Raw genomic sequence first — 25962 nt, forward strand, 5'->3', positions numbered from 1 at the left:
GCCAGCCAGCATCTTCAAATTTCTCTCTGCACACCTTCTCCTCTGTGTTTGTCACACCTCTCTCTGCCTCTTTTATAAAGACATGTGATTGTGTTTAAGGCTGACCCAGATAATCCAGGATAGTTGTCCCGTCTCAAGATCCTTAGCTTAATCACATCTACAAAGATAACCCCCCTTTTTTGGACATATCAGGTAATATTCACAGGTTCCAGGGATTAGGATATGGAGGATGTAGATATCTTCTGGGGTGCCATTTTTCAGTCTACCACACTCTGTCCTTTGGACCCCAAAGATTCACATCTGTCCCACATGCAAATACATTCATCGCATTCCAACATTCCCGACTCTCACACAGTTGCAGCATCAACTCAAGCCAAAGATCTCATCTAAATATCATCAGCTCAAAAGTCCAGAATCTCATCATATAAATCATTACATCAGGTATAGGTGAGACTTCTGGGTATGATCCATCTTGGGACAAGATTTCTTTCTATCTGTGGGCCTGGGAAACTAGAAAACAAGTTATGTGTTCCCAAAATACAGTGGTGGGACAGGCAAAACATGACTGTCATAGACATTCCCATTCCAAAAAGGAGAAAATGCAAGAAGTAAGTGTGTCACCGGTCCCAAGCAATTTCAGAATTCAGCAGGGAAAATTTCTTAGGTTACAAAGCCTGGGAGTAATCCTCTATGGCTAGAGACTCTGCCCTCTGGGCCTGTGGCTCTGGCTTCTATGCCCAAGGCTCAGTTCTTGGAGTTATTCCTACTTTTTCTTGAAGGGTAGCACATGTTTTCAGCTGAGTAGTTTTATTAGTAGTTAAATTGCCTGTAGAATTTTGGTAGTCTGACAGTCTTCCTTTGTTTCCTTTCTGTCCCTTTCAGGCCAGGCTGGCAGTGTTTCTGCTGATAAAACATTCTCAGAAGCCTTTTGGGTCTCCTGTGTATGTCTCAGGGATTCTTGTTGTTAGACAAAAAGGTCCTCCAATCTCATGTCTTTTCCTAGCTTCTGCTTAGATGGTTGGTTGAGGGGGTCCCTGAGTTACATGTGTAATCTTTCAGCACACGTCAAAGGTTGTCCAACCACACTCTTGGCTTTCTCTCCACAACAGTGCTTTCTTAATAGTATATCTCCTAATTTTAGCATTTCCTGTGATCTAGATAAGCTGAGAATTTCCCAAATCATCATGTCCTGGTTTCTTTTGTTTAACATTTTGCCCAACAGTTTACCTTTCTAGTTGCATTTTACTGTAAGCAACAAGAAGAAACCAGGCTGCACCTTTAACTTGTTGCTTGAAAATCTCCTTAGCTAAATATCGAAGTTCATCACTTATCCAAGCTAAATATCCAAGTTCTGCTTTTCACACAACTGTAGGACAAAATTCAGGTAAGTTTTTTTTCTTGCCTCTATCTAAAAAGGATCGTTTTTCCTCCAGTTCCCAATAATGTTCCTCATTTCCTTCTGTGCCCTCACCAGAAGCACCTTTAATTTTCATATTTTACCAGCCTTCTGTTTATGATGACATGTATTCTCTAAAACAATATAGGCTTTATCTATTGTGCTTCTCACTTCCTTCTGAGCTCTTACCAGGAGTGCTTTCAGTGTCCATGTTTCTACCAACAATCTGTTTTAAGGCAATCTAGGCTCTTTAAATTATGCTTCTCAAAATTCTTCCAGCTTCTACACATTATCCAATTTCAAAGCCATTTCCATATTTTTAAGAATTTGTTACAGCAGCACCCCACTTCAGGATACCAAAATCTGTATCAATCAGGGTTCATCCAGAGAAACAGAACCAGCAGGAGATTAAGGGGTTTATTATCAGGTTGTAGGGGCTGGCTAGGCGACTGGGACATTCCTAGGCTAGGCTGTCAAGAAGGACAGATTGGACCTCTCAGTAGGTGCTGAGGTTGGTATCCACAGGTGAAATTTCTTCTGAGAAACCTCAGTTCTGCTCTTAAGGCCTTTTAACTGATTGATTCAGGCCCACCTGGATGATCTAGACTAACCTCCTTTACTTAAAGTCAGCTGATTATGAATGTTAATCACATCTACAAAATACCTTCACAGCAACACTTAGATTAGTGTTTGAATAACTGGGGACCTTAGCCTAACCAAGTAGCTGCAACTGACTGTCATACTATTATTATTCTCTTGCCTGGATTATTGCAGTAACTTCCTTTGAACTGGACTCCCTTCTTCTGCCCTTGATTTCTTATGAGCTGCTCTCCACGTAGATCATAGAGCTTATGATCTGCTCTCCGGGGTCAATTCCATGGTCTTCCACTCTCCTCCTTGCTTAACTGTACCGCAGCCTCACTGGATTCCTTGCTGTTATTGGGTTGTACCAGGTTTTTGTGTTTGCTGTTCCCTCTGCCTGAAATACTCTATCCCTGGATCTTCACATGGTTTACTTCCTCACTTTTTTCAGATCTTTGCTCAGATGTTACATTATTAGACCATCATATATAAAAAAGCCACTTTACTCCCCAATCCCAGGCATTCCCTATTTCCCTTATCCTGCTTCACTTTCTCCACAGGATTAATCACCCCTTGACATGTATTTATTTACTTGCTGTCTGTCTCCTCCCACTAGATGATAGTCTCTGCAAGGGCAGGTACTTTGTTTTGTCCTGTCCTCAGCACCATCAATACTTGGCATGTGGTAGGTGCTTAAATATTTTTTGAATGAATTACTGAATGAAGGAATGGATATTTTCATTCCTGTTTTTCCTCCCAAGTGGTATTTAACATAGTTGATCACTTTCTTTCTTGAACTATTTTATATTCTTGGTATGACATGATTCTCCTAGTTTTTCATCTAATACCTTATCCCTTCCTTCTACCTCTCCTGCCATTCTTTCTCAGTCTCTTTTGCTGGCTGTTTTTCATCCTCGCCTGAGTGTGGGATTTTCTCAGGACTCTGGCTCAAACCCTCCTATTGTCTCTCTCTGTAGGAGATCCCATCTAATCCCATAGCTTTAACCACCAGTTATATGCCAATGATTCCCAAATGTGTATCTCTATCTTTTTTTGAACACAAATCATTTTGCCACCTCTACTTGGGTGTCTCACAGACACCTCAAATTTACATTTCATACTGAACTTATTTTTTTTTTTTTTTTGCGGTACGCGGGCCTCTCACCGTTGTGGCCTCTCCCATTGCGGAGCACAGGCTCTGGACGCACAGGCCCAGCGGCCATGTCCCACGGGCCCAGCCGCTCCGCGGCATGCGGGATCCTCCCGGACCGGGGCACGAACCCGCATCCCCTGCATCGGCAGGCGGACTCTCAACCACCGCGCCACCAGGGAAGCCCCAGACTGAACTTTTAACCTTCATTTCCTCTTGTCAGAGTTGTTCCTGCTCCAGTGTCCCCCATTTCTGTAAATGGCACTTCTGTCCACCTAGTTACATAAGCCAGAAATCGGAAGGGTCATCTTTGACATTTCCTTCTGTCCTCACATCCATTCCATCATCAGTTTCTATTAATAATCACTCCATAAATATTACCTCATTTGTCAACTTCTCATTTCTTCTACTAAAGCCACTCCAGCTAGTCCAAGCCATCCTCTTTCCAGGGCCACTTCAATAAATTCTTAGCTAATTTTCCTGCTTCCAGCCTTCCCCCGACTCTTTCTCCACAGTGAAGCCAGAGTTTCAAGTGCAAATTTAATCATATTGCTGTTCCTCTTTCCCTAAGCCTTTCACTGTATGTAGGCTCCAAGCAGATAACTTACATGAATGGAATTGGGTAGGTCAGGGATTTTTAATAAGGAGTGGTAGGAACTGTAGCATTTGGAGAGAACGTGCCCTGTCTAGAGAGGGCAGCCACTACTCAATTTTGATATATTGCTGACATGTGGGAGTATTGGCCCAGAATTGCTGATCTTCTGATTTTTTCCAAGGGAAACCAGAAATCTGGATTTTTTTTTAATTGTGAATTTTCTCTATTTTAAAATGTTGACAACCAATTTGAATTTAAAAGATTTCTATACTTAGGAATAAATTTACTGAAATATATAAAAAACTTTTACATTGAAAATCACAAAACATTGCTGAGAAAAATTAAAGAAGACCTAAATAAGTAGAGATGTACAGTGATCGCAGTTTGAAAGACCCAGTGTTGTTAAACAGTCCACTTTGCCCCAAATAATCTAAAGATTCAGTGTGTTTACAGTCTAAATCCCCACAGCCTTTTTTTGTGGAAATTGACATGCTGAATCTAAAAGGTATGTGGAATTGCAAAGCATTTACAATAGCCAAACAACTTAGAAGTGGAAGAACAAACTTAGAGGAATTAAATTACCTGATTTCAAGACTTATTATAAAGCTAGAGTAATAAAGACACTGTGATGTTGGCGTAGAAAAAACATATTGAGCATCGACCACAGTAGAGTCCTGAAGGGGACACATATGATCAATTGATTTTTTAGCAAAGGCTAAAACATAATTCAGGAGGGGCTAAAGGATAGTCTTTTCAAGAAATGTTGCTGGAACAATTGATGGATGTTTACCTGTAAAGTAATGAGTCTTAATCCCTGTCTCACACTATACAGAAAAATTAATTTGAAGTGGCTCATAGACCTAAACATACAAACTAAAGCCATAAAATTTATAGACAAAATTATAAGAGAAGATCTTTGTGGCCTTGAGGTAGGCAGAGATTTTTTTAGGACCCAGAAAGCCTGAACCAACCATAGAAGAGAAAATTGATAAATCAGACCATATCAAAAGTAAAGCTTTCTTTTCTACAAAATACACTGTAAGAAATGAAAAGGTAAGCCACAGGCTAGGAGGAAACATTTACAAAAACACATACTATCTGTATATCTATATATAGATATATATATACACACACACACATATATATGACTTAAATCCAGAATATGCGAAATACTTTAAAATTCAGTAATATGACAAATGGCCCAGTTAAAAATGAGCAGAAGTTTGCATAGACCCTTCACAGAAGAAAATATATTTGAATGCCTAAAAGCATATGAAAAGGTGTTCAACATCATTAGTTACCAGGGAAGTACAAATTAAAACCACAATGAGATGCTACTTCATACCCACAAGAATAGCTAAAAATAAAATTAAAAAAAAAGACAATTCCAAGTATCGGTGAGGATTTGAAACAACTAGAATTAATGTATGTTGCTGGTGGCAGTGTGAAATGGTACTTTGGAAAACAATTGGTCAGTCTCTCCTAAAGTTTGACCTAAACAATTGGTCAGTCTCTCCTAAAGTCTCTCTATCCTCCTCTTTGGTGTTTATTATCTAAGAGAAATGAAAACATATGCACAAAAAGACCACATCAATGTTCATGGTAGCTTTATTCATAATAGCCAAAAAACTGGAAACAACCCAGATGCCATCAGCAGCAGGTGAATAGATAAACCATGGATAAACAGTGAATTATCGATACATGCAGCAATGTGAATGAATCTCAGAAACATGTTGAGTGAAAGTAAGACACAGAAGAGAACTTACTGTATGGTTTCATTTATACTGAAGTTTTAGAATAGGCAAAACTAATTTATAGTAATAGAAATTGTGTCCCTGGTTGGCTGGAGTGCGGGTGTGTGGAGATTGAAAAAGGACATGAGGGATGATGGGAATGTTTTTTTCTTGATTTGGCGTGGTGACTACACAATAGTGTACATTTGTCAGAACTCATTGAACTCCTTGAAAATGCACACTTCAAATGTGTGCATTTTATTGTGAGTAAATTATACCTCAGAGTTGATTTTAAAAAATACTGTACGGGTCAGCACTCTGGATTAGACAAAAGATGTGTGCATGCCAAATTTGGTTGAGGTCAGCCAGTTTCTAACAGACGATCTATACCCCCACTCGTGCATACACTGCAAGAGGGCCTGGCCTGTAATAGGTCTTCAGATTCTGTTCAATGAATGTTGCAGCTCCCTTGCAAGAAAATATCCCATCCTTTATCCTGCAGTTTTCTGACTCCAGTCATTTTTATGGAGTTAATTATTTGGTTTCTCCTGGCCCTAGTACCTTGAGTACAAATCAGTCCATTCATTCATTCAAATAGTTACTGAGCATCTACCACATGTAAAACCCTGACCAAATAAAGTACTTGCTAACTGTCAGTTGATTTTATATATATATATATATATATATATATATATATATGAAAATTACATTTGACTTATAAAAGCAGAGGCTTGGTAAGCTCTTCTTGCTTAGAATGTTTCAGCTACTATTTCTTTGTCTTGAGCATTTACAGTCTGCTATCTGTGGAAAAATAGCATAGGCTTAATAACAGACTCTTTACATAGTAACTTCTCAGATGAGAGGAAGCAAAACATTTCCGAATATCATTCAGTTATAGCTGTAGAAATGGCAGATTTCTTTTCTAGTCAGAGTCTATGAGGGAGGAGGGGACTGACTTAATTGTGTTGCTAGGACCACATTGCTTCTTGGTCTTATAGTGAGTCTGCAGCTGTTTGTCGTCTTCATCAAATTTGCTTATGGCTGTGTACTTTTATAGGTCGCCAAGCAGAGTTATTACGTGGTTTTTCAACCAGAACTTTAAAAAGCACTGGTTATCATTCTGTACTGATAATTGTTCCTTTCCTGACTTTGATCCAGCAGCCCTGAATTCTCCAAATAGCCTTCTTCCTCCCCTTCCCTAAACTATGTCCTTGCCCATTTTAAAAGAGCCTAAGGCTTAACTCCTTTACAAAACAACTTTCCTTGATTAATACAATCTCAAACTTTTTTTCAGACTCTCCTCTCCCCATGGTACCCTCTTATTATTTCTCTCTCTCTATCTTTTTTTTTGGGGGGGATGGCCTCACCATGTGGCATGCAGGATCTTAGTTCCCCTACCAGGGATCGAACCTGTGCCCCCTGCAGTGGAAGCACCGAGTCCTAACCACTGGACCATCAGGGAATTCCCTCATTTCTCTTTTTTTACTTAGCATTTCTTTTTTTCACCAAGACCTTTTCTTCCTATTAACGTTATAGTTCATTGGGGGTGGGGGGTGGCAGCTGTACCATTTTCTCTCTGTATCTAATATAAGATCTGTACCAAGTGGGTTTAATAAATAGAACAAAGATTGATGGTACATTCTACTGCGAAGGTAAGTAACACGCAACTCAGATTCCATAATGGTGAAAAGCACAGTACTTTAGATAACTGTGGACCTAGGTCTCTTCTCCACCTTTTGTTGGCACAGTTCCCTAGGAAGGAAGCCAGGGAGATTAAGAGTTGCCTGTATCTGATAATAGCCCAGAAACTTAAGAGCAGGCAGTTCCCACAGCAGCAATCTGAGTCCAGTAAGAGAGCTTAATGAACTGCCTGTACCTGTACAGTCATCAGAGTTTGTCTCTGTGCTGAGATAACAGAGGCACTGAATGAAAGAAAGTTAACAGGAGTATGAGAATGAGGAAAAAAGAAGTGGGCGTTGGAATTGCATACGTGTGTAATCTTGATAGTTATTTTAATATGGAAATATCTGTTATGCTCATTGACACATTTTTCTGATTAAAATTGTTTCTACTTATGCCTGTGCTAAAAATAGTATCATGCTAAAGAGAGGACTGTGGTTTGTCTGCCTTTCAGAATATATTATTTCAAATACCTTTTATCTTTGAAGGATTCAGAATCTTATTTAGTCATTTCACTAAGATTAAATTTACTTTCATTTTACATTCTCACCAACAGTGCACAAGCGTTCCAGTTTCTCTACATCCTTACCAGTGCTTGTTATTTTTTTTTCGTAGTAGACACGCTAATGGACATGAGGTGGTAGTCTTTTACATATTCAGTGTTTTCATCTATGACTGGTAGGTAGCATAATATCGCCTCTGTAGTTCTTATCACAGTACTGTTTCCCCCCCAACACTTATCAGTCATATCTGAAGTGCTTATTTTTTTACTTGTTACCATAAGAGCCATAAGGGCAGGGACCTTGTCTGTCTTCATCACTAGTATCTCTGGGGCTGAGACAGTACCTGACACATTATCCTTGCTTAGTGAGTATTTGATGAATTAATGAATGAATGGAAAGCAGAGAGGCTTAGTGTAGTGGTTGAAACAAAAGACTTCAGCAGACAGACTTGGGTTTGAATCCTGGTTTCCTTATTTACAAAATGCTTTCCTCATAGGATTGTGGTGAGATTAAATGAGATCCCATATGTAAAACTCTCAGTACAGCACCTGGCACATTGTAATTATCTGGTAAGTGGCAGCTATTATTATTAGGGAGAGGTCAGCTGGCCAACGGGGCATCAGTAGGCGTGGGGCTTAAAAAAACCCTCATTTTGTCACTAATAAGATGTGACATTTTAAAAAGAATTTTATTTATTTGGCTGTGTTGGGTCTTAATTGCAGCGCACAGGCTCTTCTCTGCAGCATGCAAGCTTCCCTCTAGTTGTGGCACGTGGGCTCTAGAGCGCTCGTGCTCAGTATTTGCATCGCATGTGGGATCTTAGTTCCCTGACCAGGGATCGAACCTGTGTCCCCTGCATTGGAACGTGGATTCTTTTTTTTTTTTTTTTTTTTTTTTTTTTGCTGTACGCGGGCCTCTCACTGTTGTGGCCTCTCCCGTTGCGGAGCACAGGCTCCGGACGCACAGGCTCAGCGGCCATGGCTCACGGGCCCAGCCGCTCCGCGGCATATGGGATCCTCCCAGACCGGGGCACGAACCCGTATCCCCTGCATCGGCAGGCGGACTCTCAACCACTGCGCCACCAGGGAGGCCCGGAACGTGGATTCTTAACCACTGGACCACCAGGGAAGTCCCATAAGTGGTGCAATATTGATCAAGTTGTCTAACCTCTTTAGTCTGAGTTCTTTTCCCCTGTAAGAGCATTAATCCCAAAAGGCCCTTCTGTGATTTTCATTTGATCCTTACGTTTGTCACTATGTTCACTCCAGCAGTCAGTCATCACCATTTCACACTATCTCAGCTTTAATTACAGTAGGAGATTGTTCACCTCAGAGTCTGAATCTCAGAGCATCTAAAGATAGAATTAATTTCTTTTTAATTTATTTATTTTAATTTATTTTATTTTTGGCTGCATTGGGTCTTTGTTGCTGCACGCGGGCTTTCTCTAGTTGCAGCGAGTGGGGGCTACCTGTCGTTGAGGTGCGTGGGCTTCTCATTGCGGTGGCTTCTCTTGTTGTGGAGCATGGGCTCTAGGCATGCAGGCTTCAGTAATTGTGGCACGTGGGCTTCAGTAGTTGTGGCTCGTGGGCTCTAGAGCGCAGGCTCAGTAGTTGTGGCGCACGGGCTTAGTTGCTCCGCGGCATGTGGGATCTTCCCAGACCAGGGCTCGAACCCATGTCCCCTGCATTGGCAGGCGGATTCTTAACCACTGTGCCACCAGGGAAGCCCTAGAATTAATTTAAAAGAATATTTTATAGAAAAGATCATTCCATTTCAAAAGTTAAACCATTAAAACAGTTGAAGAATAATTTGCCCTAGTATGAAGTATTTAGTAATGATTTAATATGCCAGGTTGTTTACGACCACTCAGTGATCATAGAAGTGGAGGAGTGTAGATTGTAATGTAGACTGCAGTGATAGTTTGGTGGTTTTTCTGAGTTGTGTTGCACTCAGCTCTTGGGGAGACTTGCTTTAAAGATACCTTTTTGTCCATTTGCTATGCTGTTGAATGATGGAGGAAATAAAATAACCCTTAAGAGAAGACCTCTGACTTCTGAAATGTTGGTGGTTGTGTCCCTGATGTTCTTAGCAAATACAGGCCCAGATATTTAAACTCAATCTGGCTGGGTTTGACAGAAAGGGAATTTCATCAATTTTCCCAACTAAGTAAGATGTTGTGGCTCCGTCCAGCAGTTATTTGTTTTTTTGTACAAATAACTCAGAGCAGAGAATGGAAGAAACTTGCTTTTATTACCTGTTTTATGCTAGCCACTGTTAGGGGCTTTCGTGTACACTGTCGTTTGTTTATTTATTTATTTTTGGCTGCATTGGGTCTTCGTTGCTGCACGCAGGCTTTCTCTAGTTGTGGCGAGTGGGGGCTACTCTTTGTTGCAGTGCACAGGCTTCTCATTGCAGTGGCTTTTCTTGCTGCAGAGCACGGGCTCTAGGTGTGCGGGCTTCAGTAGTTGTGGCTTGCAGGCTCAGTAGTTGTGGCGCATGGGCTTAGTTGCTCCGCAGAATGTGGGATCTTCCGAGACCAGTGATCGAACCTGTGTCCCTTGCATTGGCAGGCGGATTCTTAACCACTGTGCCACCAGGGGAGTCCTGTCTTATTTGGTTTTATTTTGTTGATGGAATAGTTGTTTTTGCATGTACATGTTGCTCAGTGTCACCACCCTAAATCACTTAAAGACAATCCTGGAATGGTCCTTGTACATGAGTCCCTATAAGCTTTTCTTAGGGAGTCACTGCTGCTAGCCCCAAGAAAGTATAGGCTGCCTTCAAGGAGAAGCTCCTTTGGCTTCATTAAGGGCAAATAACCTGGATAGCTTTTGCCACCAAACTCCCTTGTCTCTTCAGAGGTGCTTTCTGGTGGTCTGTCTCCAAGTAGGAATCCTAAACACTTTCCCCACTGAAGAAATTACAATTGGTGGTTAGACTCCCAGATGAAACACACACACACACACACACACACACAGAGACATATGTGTAAACTTATTTATCTATTAGTACATTAGTCATGTGGAAGACTTTCTGTAATTTAGATCTCTATTTAAACGTTTGTTTAGTGGAAAGAGTATGGGCCATGGAAGCCACTTAATGGTTGTATGACCCTGAGCTAGTATCAACTTCTCTGGGCCTATGCCCTCATCAGTAAAAGGGGGGATATATTTCTCTTGTAGGAATAGTATCAAGATTAAGTGATGCGGGCTTCCCTGGTGGCACAGTGGTTGAGAGTCCGCCTGCCGATGCAGGGGACACGGGTTCATGCCCCGGTCTGGGAAGATCCCACATGCCGCGGAGCGGCTGTGCCTGTGAGCCATGGCCGCTGGGCCTGCGCGTCCCCCACAGATGTTGGTACTGTCTATTGCTCTTCTTTCCATTCTGTTTTTCAAATAACTGAGTAAAATCTCTTTGAGCCCAACTTGGTTTGATAGTGCCTTTATCAAGATTGCTTAGTCACATGCCCCAGGGCTTGACAATGGAATTTGTTTTTCTTTCTTTTTTAACTACAAATGCTATTAGAAATTTATTCTTGGGACTTTCCTGGTGGTCCAGTGGTTAAGACTCCATGCTCCCAGTGCAGGGGGCCCAGGTTCCATCCCTGGTCAGGGAACTAGATCCCACATGCTGCAACTAAGAGCCTGCTTGCCGCAACTGAAGATCCCGCATGCCGCAACTAAGACCCAGCACAGCCAAATAAATAAATAGATAAATTTTTTTTTAAGAAAGGAAATTTATTCTTGTTTAGACTTTGGAATGAGAAAGCTCTTTTAAAAACAGAATTAAATGGGTTTGCTTTAGGCATTTTTCTGAGATCTAGCCAATTTGGACAGGAAAATTAGAATTGCTTTCATAGTAGAGTTCCCACCTGGGGCATAGTTGGCAATAAGAAAGGTTGTGCGATCGCATTCCTTATCAGATGTTCAGTAAAGTTTATTGTCACCTGAAAAACTTGAGGAAGGTCCCTACTCCTTGCCTTTCAGTCAAGAAGCTGATTGTGGATTAGGAGATGAGTAAATGAAAATTAATCTGACTTTGGCAATTGGAGAATGAGAAAAATGCTTACCCCCAGGCATCTAGGCTTGTTTCAGCTTCCCAGAGAGCTCCTCAGAGGTCATCACCCATTGGTAGTAAGCATTAAAAACAAAACAAAACAAAACAAACTGTAGGTGAAGCCTGGACTAAGTAGGGTAATTTAAAAGATTTTAGATTGGTAATGGAATGCAGACATGATTTTTACTGGCCAAAATCAATTTTGGTTTTACTCATCTAAAACTCCTCTTGGTAAAAATTATCATTCTCTTTCAATCCATTCTCTCCAGAGTAGCAGGAATGATCTTAAAAACATAAACTGAATCATGTCACTTCTCTGCTTAAAACCCTCACCTCCAGCCATTTCCCATGACACTTAGAATAAAATCCAGATTTCTTCCCATGACCTACATTGCACACATGCTTTATCTGTGCTGACCTCACCACCTAGTCCCTCCCCCCTTCAGTCAGTTACATTATCATCCCTTGGTATGATGATAGTTGTTCAGCTTTCCTTATCACCATGTTTACAAAGTAGATTCTTTCTGCTCATAAAGTTCCTACTTTGATTTCTTTGTAACTTGGAGAAGTTTGTAATTAGTTTTCTGCTTGATGGCTTGCTTACTTACTTGTTTTCGTCTTTCTGTGCTCTGAGATTATAAACCACATGAGGGCAGGGACCATGTTTTATCTTTTTTTGTCTAGTACATGCTGGCACTGGTAGGTTTTGAATGTATATTTGTTGAATGAATGACAGTTTGATAATTTCTGCTATATAGAGAAATTGATACTTTAGTTCATAAAGGAACAGGCATTTTCCTTTTGATCTGACAGTCTGTAAGATGATAAAGGTCAGCATGGGAAAAAAAGAAATGATTTGTTTCTCTGGGTTGAATCTTTCAGAATTAATTTAGATGATGCCTGGGAACCTTTTCCTGATTGGCTAGAGTTGGATTAGATCTCCCTCTTGTTTGGTCTGTGACACTGTGTGCTTGCCTCTTTCATAAAACAGATTTACTACTGGATTCTTTGAGGGAGAGAGAATTTAGTTTATCATTGTATCCTCAGAACTCAGGTTGGTGCCTGGAACCTGCTAGATGTGCTTGATAAGTATTTGTTCAGTGAGAAATAAGTGTTAAATTTGAGATACATATTAAGAAACGAACAGTTTTTATTCTGGTAGATTATGGAGCTCATTGGTTCCAAGAATCACTTAGTTCTTTGTTTTTCAGGTTCACCAGATCATGACATAAGTTAAAAAAAAATTAAATCTTTATAATGGACTATTTCAAGCACATGTAAAAGTAAAGAGACTAATAAAATCAATCACCACCATGGACCTGTCACCCAGTTTCAACAATTATCAACACATGACCAATCTTGTTTAACATTGCTCCCCTCTTCCGCCTCAGTATTTTTTTTTTTTTTTTTTCCCAGTACGCGGGCCTCTCACTGTTGTGGCCTCTCCCGTTGCGGAGCACAGGCTCCGGATGCGCAGGCTCTGGATGCGCAGGCTCAGCGGCCGTGGCTCACGGGCCTAGCCGCTCTGCGGCATGTGGGATCTTCCCGGACCGGGGCACGAACCCTTGTCCCCTGCATCGGCAGGCGGACCCTCAACCACTGTGCCACCAGGGAAGGCCCCGCCTCAGTATTTAAAAACAAATCCCAGACATTATATCATTTCATCTGTAAATACTTCAGACGGGTATAATCAGTTTAAGAACTAGTTAACTTTTGGAAAAACCTGATAGAAAAATTCCATTTGCCTCCTTGAATCTAATTGTAGATGCCAGCTGGTTAAATTCCATGTGCTAAACCACTCCCAAGGCCTGACTCAGTATTGAAAGCATATACTCAATTGTAATTGCTGAGATAGCAGCAGTTTGCTGGAATATGTTATCGTGGTAAAGTATGTTTCTATTGGATATAGAGAGATTACCAATAAGTGAAAACTCGTAAGTCAGAGATAAGTTTTTTCCTTTAGACATGTGTAAAGACAGATGATACTTTTGACACTATGCATTACAAGCCTTTGAGATTTCGTCTGGAAAATGAAGATGAAATATGATTTGTGGATTAATAGAGTAATTTCCCATAGTACTTTTTGGCTGGATTCTTGAGCGTCACAATTGGTGGTACAATGAAAAGTAAGAGTGCTGGAAGACTCAGACTAGAAAGACTCCTAAGCCTTGGGACGTGGAGGGGTTAGAACTTGGGCCAGCAGAAGAGACACGTGGCTTGGAAGTGGTTATGGTTAGATTTATTCTAGAAGTTAAAGTTGTAACTTAGATCTCTGTAAATAGCCTAGGTGAAATAAAATTTCCTTTAGGACAGGAAGAGAAGGCACTGTTTTCTTTCAGCAAATATTTTAAAGGATTAAGTACTACCTTTTAAAAATTTGGAGGTTGGCACTGAGTGAATGGTTGGACTAGAACAGTGTTTTCCCGTGATTCCAAGTTTTTTTGGTGGAAAAGAGATGAAGGGGGGATGTAAATGATCATAACTGCCTTTAACTACTTTTCTTTAACCAACCATGTAAGAGAACAAGACTGATTCTAAGAGGCTACAAGTCCCAGCCTTGCAAGGACCACAACCTTGCTTTCTCCTTAGCCTAAAGCACTAGATGGGTCTTCTGTATGTTAGATTGGTAGGAGCTGGTGGATATGGTAAGTTAATTCTTGGCAATTTATTTTGAAAATCTGCTCTTTTATTCTTGCCTTTGTTCTCCCCTAACCCTTAGTTAATTCCTCTAGTAAAGTACTTAGCATACAATGCCTTGAATAGGGATTTTGTCATAATCATCTGTGTATCCTTAGCCTCTAGCACATGGTCACTTGGAAAATATTTGTTGACACATGATGATCCCTTTCCAGCCCTGAGATGATGTGATTTTGTGATTTCTCCTTGACTCAGAATCTGGGTGTGGTACTAGTTCTGTGTAGGCTCCTCTCTTTATTGTTCTCTCTAGATGCATTTGTTCTCAGGCTCTGGACTGTTCTCTTCTTTTGGGACCTTCCAGGGAACAGAAGGAGAGAAAAATTTGTGTTTAGAACAAGAGGAGTATGTGAGACTGAAGGTGATCGTGTTAGGATCACTGGGATCCTCCAGCTGCCACCAGGATGAAGAACTCGGTGTTGGCTGAAGAGTTCAGATGCCAGGAGCTCATTGTGTTTTATTATTTTATTATTATTATTTTCTTATTCTTCCTCACTTACTGTGATTTGACTCCCTACCTATAACTGTAGGGTGGAATGAATTTTAGTTCTGATTTTCAAGCTTTAAAGGATACAGTCAGTCATTGGGAATTAAACAGCATCAAACTATGAGTATTTTTTTTGTGTATATTGTAACTGCTAAAATTAATTTGTTATAAAATGGTAGCATCTAGGCCAAACTAACCTATAGTTTATCATCTATTACAAGCTAGTAAAATGGAAATGCTTTTAAAAACTATTATTTCATCAATCTGATCCTGTTTACCTGTTAGAAATGTTGGAAGGCCAACTATCTCAAACAACATACACAAAACTAAAAGTAAACTATTCATTTTCTTCTCTAAACTTAATTTTTTCCACCCGCAGCTTTCCCTGTTTTATTTGACGACAATCCTACTCTTTTAGTTGCTCTGATCAAAACTTTGGACTCTCATTTTTCTCTCATACCCCACATCTAGTCGGCCATGAAAACTTACTGGGCCCACCCTCAAAATATATCCAAAATCAGCCACCTCTCACCTTCTCTGCTGCTACCGCTGTGGTCCAAGCCACTGTCCTCTCTTGCCCGGATTATTGTAGTGCCTCCTAACTGACCTCCCAGCTTCTACCCTTTCCTTTGTTTTCAACATAGCAGCCTGAACCATTCATTTTATACCTAAATCAGATCATGTCACTCCTCTGTTCAGAAGCAGTGGCTCCAAGCCAAGGAACGTAGGCAGCCTCTAGAAACTGGAAAAGGCAAGAAAACAGATTCTCCCCAAGAGTTCCAGAAAACAGTTCATCCCTACCAACACCTTGATTTTAGCCCATTGAGACCTGTACCAGACTTCTGCCCTTCCGAATTGTAAGATAACAAATTTTTGTTTCTTTTAAGCCAAAAAAAAAAAAAAAAAAAAAAAAAAAAGCAATGGCTCCCCTGCATTGGCGCCCCCGTTCCACTCCGAGTAGAGAATCCTGTAAGGCCTTATAATATCTGGTCTTCTAGTAACCTCTCTGACCTTACTTCACTATATCCCCCTTGCTCCCTCTGCTGCAGCCACACTATCTTTCTTGCCGTTCCTTGAACATGACAGTCCTGCTTCTGTCTTAGGGCCTTTGCATTGGCTGTTACCTCTTTCTGGAATGCTCTTCCTCTAAATATCTGCATGGCTGAATCTCTTATGACTGTCAAATCTTTGCTTGTGTCGCTTTCTCAATGAGGCCTTACTCTGATCATCTTATTTAAAGATTGCAAGTCCTCTTCCCCCAACACTTCTTATTCCCTTTTTTCTGATCTACTTTTTCTTTTTCTTCCCTAAAGCATTCATTACATTTTAAGATCTTGGTAGTTTACTTATTATATTTATTATTTTATTATCTGTCTCTCCCTATTAGAACATAAGCTCCACGAGAGCAAGGATCTATGTCTTTCTAGATCACTGATGTGTCTTTTGCAACTACAGTGCCTGGCACATAGTAGGCCATCACTAAATACACGAATAATCACTAATAAATAAATGAATTCCGAGCTATTGAACTGTTTCTTTTACTTAAATCCATGCTTTTGCAGTACCTAGAGCCAATACCAACAAAGCAGTTTATATGTTTGAATACACCACCAATAACAACTCTTCATGGTCATTCTGAAAGATAGGTGGTATTATCCATCTGTTATTTTTTAGCATCTCTGAGCCTCAGAGAAGCTAAGCAACTTATCCCTAGATCATATGGCTAATAAAGGTAGGAGCTGACATACAAATCCAGATCTGACTCCAAAGCCTACATTCTCTGCTGCCATATTATATCTCCTTAAACCATTCATTCAACAAATATTTAACAAGTGCCTACCATGTTGTAGGCACTGTTGACAAATTGCAATTTATTGTGGGATACTAACAAACGTATTTTAAATTTTGTCATTTTTGTTGTGTTCTTCTTGAGAACTGAGAAGTTTAATGTATCTATTTTATTTATCTGCAAGCTCTGCTTAAATGCAGGTAGAAATAAGCATGAAGATGCTTATGGTAAAACTTCGGTTATCCAGAGATCAACTTTCTGTCATTTTCAAGCATCCAAAAGAGTTCTGAATGCAAAACTAAGAAAAAGAAAAGCAAGTGCCTTAGATAGTCAAGAAAGAACTTTTGAGCACTGTTGACAATTCCTGAGAAGACTTGAAGTACCCAAAGTGCTGTGAGTAGTCAGTTCTTCCAGAAATTGAAGGAGTGTGTTGATTAAACTGGCAGTGTCTGGTTATAAATAGATCAACATTTTTTTTTTTTTTTTTTTTTGCGGTACACGGGCCTCTCACTGTTGTGGCCTCTCCCATTGCAGAGCACAGGCTTTGGACATGCAGGCTCAGCGGCCATGGCTCACGGGCCTAGCCGCTCCGCGGCATGTGGGATCTTCCCGGACTGGGGCAAGAACCCATGTCCCCTGCATCGGCAGGTGGACTCTCAACCACTGCGCCACCAGGGAAGCCCCTAGATCACCATTTTTTGAGAAGAAAGCCAAAAAGCATAGGTGAAAGAATATTAAGATGTGCAGAGAAGGCAGAATGGAGTATGGTGGTAGTCATAGTGTGCAAGATTTGAAGTGACTAGTGCACTGAATGAGTGGTAGACTCTTGAGAACCATGATGAAGAGCCAGATGATAAGACACTTGTTGTGGGGTGGAGATGGACCAGTGCCATAGGAACACCTTCAAATGCAAAATGTTTTGAAGCCGTAGGCATAAGAATCCTCTCCTTTGAAAAAAAAAAAAAAAGAATCCTCTCCTTTGAATGCAGATGAAAATTACAATGAGATACCGCCACTTCACATCCATTAGGATGGCTATTACCAAAAAACTGCAAGGAGGAGAAACTGGAACCCTGTGTATCACTGGTGTAAAACGGTGCAGTCACTGTGGAAAACAGTTTTGTGGTTCCTCAAAAAGTTAAACACAGGGGGCCCTCCTTGGTGGCGCAGTGATTAGGAATCCGCCTGCCAGTGCGGGGGACATGGGTTCGATCCTTGGTCCGGGAATATCCCACATGCCACACAGCAACTAAGCCTGTACGCCACAGCTACTGAGCTTGCACTCTAGAGCCTGCATGCAACAACTACTGAAGCCTGTGCGCCTAGAGCCCATGCTCTGCAACAAGAGAAGCCATCGCAGTGAGAAACGTGCACACCGCAAAGAAGAGTAGCCCCCGCTTGCCGCAACTAGAGAAAGCCCGCGTGCAGCAACGAAGACCCAGTGCAGCCAAAATAAATAAATAAATTTAGTTTTTTAAAAAAAGTTAAACACAGAACTGCCATAGGTACAGCAGTTCTACTTCTAAGCAAATATCCAAAATAATTGAAAGAAGGGACCTAAACAGATACTTGTATACCAACATTCACGGCAGCATTGTTCATAATAGTTAAAAGATGGAAACAACCCAAATGTCCCTCCACTGATGAATGGATAAACAAAATGTGTTATGTACATACGATAGGATATTATTCTGCCTTAAAAAAGAAGGAAATTCTGAAACAATCTACAACATGGGAACCTTGAAGACATTATGCTAAGTGAAAGAAGCCAGGCACAAAAGGACAAAAATTGTATAATTCCACTCATATGAAGTACCTTGAATAGGTAAATTCATAAAGACAGAAAGTAGAATAGTGTTACTGGGGGCTAGAGGGAGGGGAAATGGGGAGTTACTGTCTAATGAGTACAGAGTTCCTGTTTGGGATGATGAAAAAGTTTTGGAGGTGGATAGTTGTGATGGTTCCACAACATTGTGAATATATTTAATGCCACTGAATTTTACAGTTAAAAATGGTTAGAATGGTAAATCTTATGTCATGTATATTTTACCACACCTATACACAAAAGAACCCTCTCCTCATGTGCCTGCACGTGAGTGGGAGTGTGTACGGGGAGGGCACAAATGTGCCATGCCACACTGAAGGCTGGTCCCTCCCGCTCAGACGCTCCATTTCAGTGATGGTGGAGATGTGCTCTCTCTGGTAGTGTGATAACCAGCCAAGTCATTGAGCTGCAGCCACATTTGTAAGCACAGGAGAGCGATTCAGTCATTAAGAAAATGTTAACTTACAAGAAATTTGAAATCCTTTCTGGAAAGAAGTACTAGGGGACTGGGTGGGAAAGAGACCTACTTTTCACTATATGCTCATTGTACTGTTAGTTTTTTTTAAACCATAGTTACGTATTACCTATTTTGAAAAATTAAAATAATTTATTATGGGAAAAAAGCAAGGAATAATAAAAGAATTATTGATTTTATTCTGTTTAAGAAAAGAGGAATGTACATGTTTATTTAAGACTTGCTGCGGAGAATGGCCATCATCAAAAAAACTAGAAACAATAAATGCTGGAGAGGGTGTGGAAAAAAGGGAACACTCTTGCACTGCTGGTGGGAATGTGAATTGGTACAGCCACTATGGAGAACGGTATGGAGGTTCCTTAAAAAACTACAAATAGAACTACCATATGACCCAGCAATCCCACTACTGGGCATATACCCTGAGAAAACCATAATTCAAAAAGAGACATGTACCAAAATGTTCATAGCAGCCCTATTTACAATAGCCCGGAGATGGAAACAACCTAAGTGTCCATCATCGGATGAATGGATAAAGAAGATGTGGCACATATATACAATGGAATATTACTCAGCCATAAAAAGAAATGAAATTGAGCTATTAGTAATGAGGTGGATAGACCTAGAGTCTGTCATACAGAGTGAAGTAAGTCAGAAAGAGAAAGACAAATACTGTATGCTAACACATATATATGGAATTTAAGAAAAAAAAAGTCATGAAGAACCTAGGAGTAAGACAGGAATAAAGACACAGACCTACTAGAGCATGGACTTGAGGATATGGGGAGGGGGAAGGGTAAGCTGTGACAAAGTGAAAGAGCGGCATGGACATATATACACTACCAAACGTAAGGTAGATAGCTAGTGGGAAGCAGCCGCATAGCACAGGGAGATCAGCTCGGTGCTTTGTGACCGCCTGGAGGGGTGGGATAGGGAGGGTGGGAGGGAGACGCAAAAGGGAGGGGATATGGGAACATATGTATATGTATAACTGATTAAATTTGTTATAAAGCAAAAAATTTAAAAAAATTAAAAAAAAAATCCTAACACCCAATGGGATGGTATTGGGGGTGTGGCCTTTGAGAGGGGATTAGGTCATGAGGGTGGAGCTCTCATGAATAGAATTAGTGCCCCTATGAAAGAGACCCCAGAAAGCTTCCTCCCACCTTCTGTGGTGTGAGGACGTAGTGAAAAGATAGCCCTCTATGAGCCAGGAAGCAGGTTCTCACCAGGCAGTGAATCTGCCAGCATCTTGATCCTGGAATTCTCAGCTTTTAGAACTGTAAGAAATAAATGTTTGTTGCTTAAAAAAAAAAAAAAAAAGACTTGCTGCGGAGGTGTCTGAGTCAGCTTTGAGGTCTAAACATAATTAGAATACTGACAGACGGACTCCTTTGTGAATCCACTCATAATAGGGGCTTTGCTGCAGTTTACTCTCCACCAGTACCACCTTACAGTATTAGGAGAGTCACATAAAAGAACAGATGTTCAAACACCTGGATTTTGCTTTGCAGTTTCAAAACATGATAGCTATATCTGCCCATCTGGAGCTACATCTGAGTCTTAATACACAGTGAAATAGGAGATGCTTCCATTGCTTGTTATAGGGTGACGGCAGGGGAAGGTGAAACTGGGAGCTTTGATAGACTTGGAAACTGTTCTTATGAGTGGATGGTTTGAGATTTTAGTTTTTTATTTGTAAAGTATTGTCTGTGTTCTAGTGCCTTACCAAGCATATGTTAGGTTGAATGCTGAATGCTGCAGCTGGGTTGACCAGCCCGGTCTTACTTATTGCCTCCCTCCCTCCCTCCCTCCTTCCCTCTATAATATATATGTATGTATAGTACCTATGGTATTGCTTTCTTTTTCCACTTGTCACCTTAATTAATTGTTATATTAACTGTAATTTTTGTATCTAAGTTAAATTGTTAGTAGGAAAGGAAGGGCTTTTGGTGCATGTGAAAGGCAGCAGGTTTCTAATCTCTTCTAGAGGAGGATATAGACACACTCTGGGAATGCAGTGGTCTTTCTTGACTCCACTTTTGAGACTCTAGTAACTCCAGCCAGTACTGGCACTTCGAGGGGGCTGCATGGACAGACATTTCTGACTCCCTTACTTGTTCCAGGAGGCCCACTCCACTTAATACTCTATCTTTGGAAGTGGAAGAAAGAGCAAATAGAGGAATCAGGCAAAATGAGGTTAAGATATTTTTTTAGGTGTTCAGTTTGAGGAGGTATGTAACCATACCTTGTAGAGGCTGATTGCTTAAAAACCACAGTTCATTTATTTAATTAGGAATTGTTTTTCTCCTCCTTTTTTGATATCAGAGCCAAACCTTTATATTGATTTTTCTTTCCTCTTTCCTCCTTTTCCTTTTTTTCCCTTCCATTTTATTTTTTTACTTTCCTTTTATTTTTTGCATCTCTTCCCTGCAAATTAAAATGAGACAGTAGAATTCGTTCAGAAGAAATATTTGAAAGAAGACCCTGAATTCTATGAAATTGCTTTTTTAATATTTTCTAATTTCTCTTGTGATTTTTATTATTTATTTATTTATTTATTTATTTATTTAATTTATTTTTTGCGGTACGTGGGCCTCTCACTGTTGTGGCCTTTCTCGTTGCGGCGCACAGGCTCCGGACGTGCAGGCTCAGTGGCCATGGCTCACGGGCCCAGCTGCACCGCGTCATGTGGGATCTTCCCGGACCGGGGCATGAACCCGTGTCCCCTGCATCGGCAGGCGGACTCTCAACCACTGCACCACCAGGGAAACCCTATTTTTATTTTTTAAAAAATAAATTTATTTATTTTATTTATTTTTGACTGCGTTGCGTCTGCACGGACTTTCTCTAGTTGCGGTGAGCGGGGGCTACTCTTCGTTGTGGTGTGCAGACTTCTCATTGCGGTGGCTTCTCTTGTTGTAGAGCACGGGCTCTTAAGATTGCAGGCCTCAGTAGTTGTGGTTCATGGGCTCTAGAGCGCAGGCTCAGTAGTTGTGACGCATGGGCTTAGTTGCTCCACGGTATGTGGGATCTTCCCGGACCAGGGGTTGAACCCATGTCCCCTGCATTGGCAGGCGGATTCCTACCCACTGTGCCACCAGGGAAGCCCTATCATTTATTTATTCATTTGTTTGCATCGGGTCTTAGTTGTGGCAGGTGGGCTCCTTAGTTGCGGCAGGCGGGCTCCTTAGTTGTGGGAGGCGGGCTCCTTAGTTGTGGCATGCAAACTCTTAGTTGCAGCATACATGTGGGATCTAGTTCCCTGACCAGGAGAGTCTTAACCACTGTGCCTCCAGGGAAGTCCCGAAATTGCTTTTTTTTGTGTGTCTGTGGGAGGTTTATATTTTAGAAGGTAAGGATAATGTCATCTTAGCTTGTAAAAATTATTCCCATACCCTTAGGGATGTAAGAAAAACCTTTTAAAGCTAAACTTCTAGCGAAGATTCTACAGGTTATTGAGCCAAAAGCATTGAAATAACTGCTATAGTCTTCTACTGCCTAAGTTTTTAAGGGTCAGCATTTACAAATCTTCAGGGCACACATGTAATTTTTAAATTCTTCTCAGGGAATGAATGTAGGTATTTAAACTTTTCTTCTGTTGTAATTTCCAAAACATTTTCTGTCTTAATAAAACAGTGTGTTTAGTAGTATGTAGTAGAATAAATAAATTGGACTGGTAATCAGATTCTGGTCCCAGTCTTCCTGTTATCAAGTCATTGAACCCCTTCTGCTCTGGTTCCACAACTGAAATTGAAGGGACTGGATGTGTGAGCTTCTGAGGTTTATTTATAAAAATTTAGTCATTCCAGGTTTTATTAGCATTTTTCTAAAGCTGATAAAGTAAAAGATTAAAAAAACTTTGCTTATAATACTGTTCATATAAAAAATATAATTTATTTCAATGTAAAGTAAGTTAGACTTCGATTCTGAAGGGGCTTGGTCAGTGGATGACTAAAACAACCTTTTTATGAGATGATCTCATGTTGAAATCAGTTTCAAAATACATTCTCTGACACCTTGGATCTAAAATCCCAGGATCTCATTTTAGGTGAGATTAATAATTGTAAGAAATCTGTCATTAGCTTGTATCTTATTCCTATTCAGATATTTAAAAATAGTAACTCGTCACTATTTAGTTGACTTTTTCTGTTATGGCTTTCATTGAAATACTGTTGCTTTAGTCATTCTGCCTAAGTTCCTTTTCCTGAGAATAAAGGATTGAGCTCATACCTTTGCATGACGATCTAGAGAGTATTTTAAGTTTGGCATGTTCAAACCTGGCAGACTCGATTAATATTGGACAAACTAGCACATTAGAACACTTTTTCAAGTTCCAAGCCACAAATTGTGCTTTCAATGAACACGGACATGTATAAAATTAATACTTAAGCCTTGAATAGCATAGACATTCAAAAGGCCGGTTGCTGTGGGTGGCTGATTTTCAGCGAGGCTCCTGCTTGCCCTGCACATTTCTTCCTCTGCTTTAAGCAGTGCCAAGAGCAGAGTCAAGAGAAGGTCTGGTCCTTCGGTGCTCTGTTACCTTTTGTTTTCGGCAAAGAAAATGGCTGCTGTTTTACTTTTTAAACTCTTACAATATGGAATGTTTCTATAAATAAACCTTGGATTTATGATTGGACTTCTAAATTTGTAACCTCTACCGCCTGTGACTAAAGCCAGTATAAATACCTATTTAAACATACATACTGCCTACAAAGTTGTGGCATCCATTCACTGAGAAAGGTCACCAGCCATAATATCTAAATAGTCAGTTCAGTTAATTTCTCCTGTGTCCATTGACATGGATGAGGACCTCATTTTGTCATCAAGCAAAAACTAGTCAGCTGGTAGTGTTTGGTGAATCCACTTTGACTTTTTTGTGCATGAATTGTTGGTATAATTATGTAGCAGATATATTCATGAAGATGTAAAAGTGCATTAGATTTTTGACAAACTGAATTGTTTAAGTGTACTAAATGAGCTCACTTTTTAGAAGAATCCTATTGTTACTCATTTTGTAAATTTGAGTCAGTTGGGCCTTCAGTCAACAAGTGCATATAATGGGCACCTATTACATGCCAGACACTGTGCTAGGTCTTGGGGTGTATAGAGTTGTAGAAAAGATGTTACCTGTTCAGACAAGTAAGAGAAAGAAAAAAAAAAGGTAACCTGGGGCAGTAGAATGTTTTATAATTGTAATGGAAAAATGGACAAATGCCATGTAGGTGTGGCAGAGAGGCCAGTAGATTAACTCTGGAGAATTGGAAGAGGTTATAGAAAAATGTTTCAAATGAATCTTAAACAATATTATTTACAATAATGGCTGTATCTTATTGAGTGCCTACTGTATACTAGGACTAGTTAATGTTACCCACCAGGGAAAAGGTGGGGAAAACATTCAAGGCAGTAGGAGAAACAAAGGAGCTATCAAAGATTGTGTATCCTAGAAGGAAGAAGTCTGGTGTGGCTAACGGGGATGGGGAGGGAGATCACCGGCCAAAGCAAAGGCTAGTCAGACTGGATGGGATCAGATTATGAAGGACCTCAGATAGAGTCTGTCTGTCCCCGCCACCATGTTTTTGTTCTCGTTTCCTTTCCTGAAGAACCTTTCTCCTCTCTTTGCCAATTTTTTTTTTTTTTAAGGTCCAGCTTTAAGGCACCTCTTCTGTAAAGCTTTCCTTTCCTTTTCCCAAAGGTTATTCATTTTTTTACTGAATGATTGCACAAAGAGAGTGTACCTCATAATAGGGTATTCCATTTCTTGAACCATTTCTTGGATTCAGTCTGATCTCCCCAAATAGTTTCTCAACTCCTAAAGGGCAGAGAATAAATCATGATTAGCATCTACTATAGTGCTCAGCCCACCATGGGGACTTAAGAAATGTATAATGAGTGGATGAATATGGAACATATATAGATATCAACTATTGAGACAGCCCAGCCACAGTGGTTGAGATTGCCTACATTTATTTAAGAGGCATTTCTTAACACAAGTAAGAGCAATTTTCAGAGGTATAGGCCAGTTGTCATTTGGATGTAAAATGAGTTAGTAAGAGTATCTCATAGGGTTGTTGTGTGGATTAAATTAGTTAGTACATTTAAGCACTTAGAACAGTGCCTGGCATATAGTAAGTGTTCAATCAGTGTTACCTGTTATTTAACTCCACATATCTGGGCCTTTTTGCCAGTGACACTCAGCTACTGTTGCGGTTGTGGAGAGGACAGAAAGCAGATAAGAAACAGCTTCTTTTTTTTTTTTTTTTTTTTTTTTTTGTGGTACGCGGGCCTCTCACTGTTGTGGCCTCTCCCATTGCGGAGCACAGTCTCCGGACACGTAGGCCCAGCGGCCATGGCTCATGGGCCTAGCCGCTCCGCAGCATGTGGGATCTTCCCAGACCGGGGCACGAACCCGTGTCCCCTGCATTGGCAGGCGGACTCTCAACCACTGCGCCACCAGGGAAGCCCAAGAAACAGCTTCTTAACCATTGAAACCAAATACGCTGTAGGAACTGGAAGAACTGCTTATATTGCATGAACTTTTATTTTTCTGTTTGTGTTTTAGTGATCGAAGGGTATGGTTGGCATGGAATTGAATTTCATCTGTCTGTGGGAATTGTAAACAAGGTAGGTCCCAGTTTTATTTATTCTTTCCTGCCTCCTTTTCTAAGGTGTTTGTTAGTATTTTCAGTTCTACTGAACTAGAATTGATCAGATTTGATTATTGTTTAGGGAAACACTCAGCATGACTCTATGATGGTCTGTCACCATGGTTTATCTAGTGTTGTGGACTACACCTAGTGTCTTGTCTGAGGGTATTGAATGCCAAGAAACAGCACAACCCATTAAAAATTTTGGTGGTCATAGAACAGAACCATGAATTCACACACATGCACACACACACCATGACCCACTCCTTAGAGGGCAGAAGTTCTTGTATTGGAGCCACTGTGTAAACCAGCTTGGGGTAGTGGGAGGTGACAGGCTAGCTAATTCTTCTGGT

General features: G+C 40.5%; 1 long non-coding RNA gene across 1 annotated transcript in view; it reads left to right on the plus strand.

Annotated features, from left to right (window-relative positions):
* LOC132499341 (uncharacterized) overlaps positions 1 to 25962 on the plus strand; it is an 84427-nt gene that overhangs the window by 10322 nt on the left and 48143 nt on the right. Inside the window, exon 2 of the long non-coding RNA XR_009533838.1 lies at positions 25525 to 25586. This is a non-coding gene — a long non-coding RNA (uncharacterized LOC132499341). The remainder of the gene's footprint in view (positions 1 to 25524; positions 25587 to 25962) is intronic.

The sequence above is a fragment of the Mesoplodon densirostris genome, chromosome 11, assembly GCF_025265405.1.
Source record: "Mesoplodon densirostris isolate mMesDen1 chromosome 11, mMesDen1 primary haplotype, whole genome shotgun sequence".
NCBI classification, from domain to species: domain Eukaryota; kingdom Metazoa; phylum Chordata; class Mammalia; order Artiodactyla; family Ziphiidae; genus Mesoplodon; species Mesoplodon densirostris.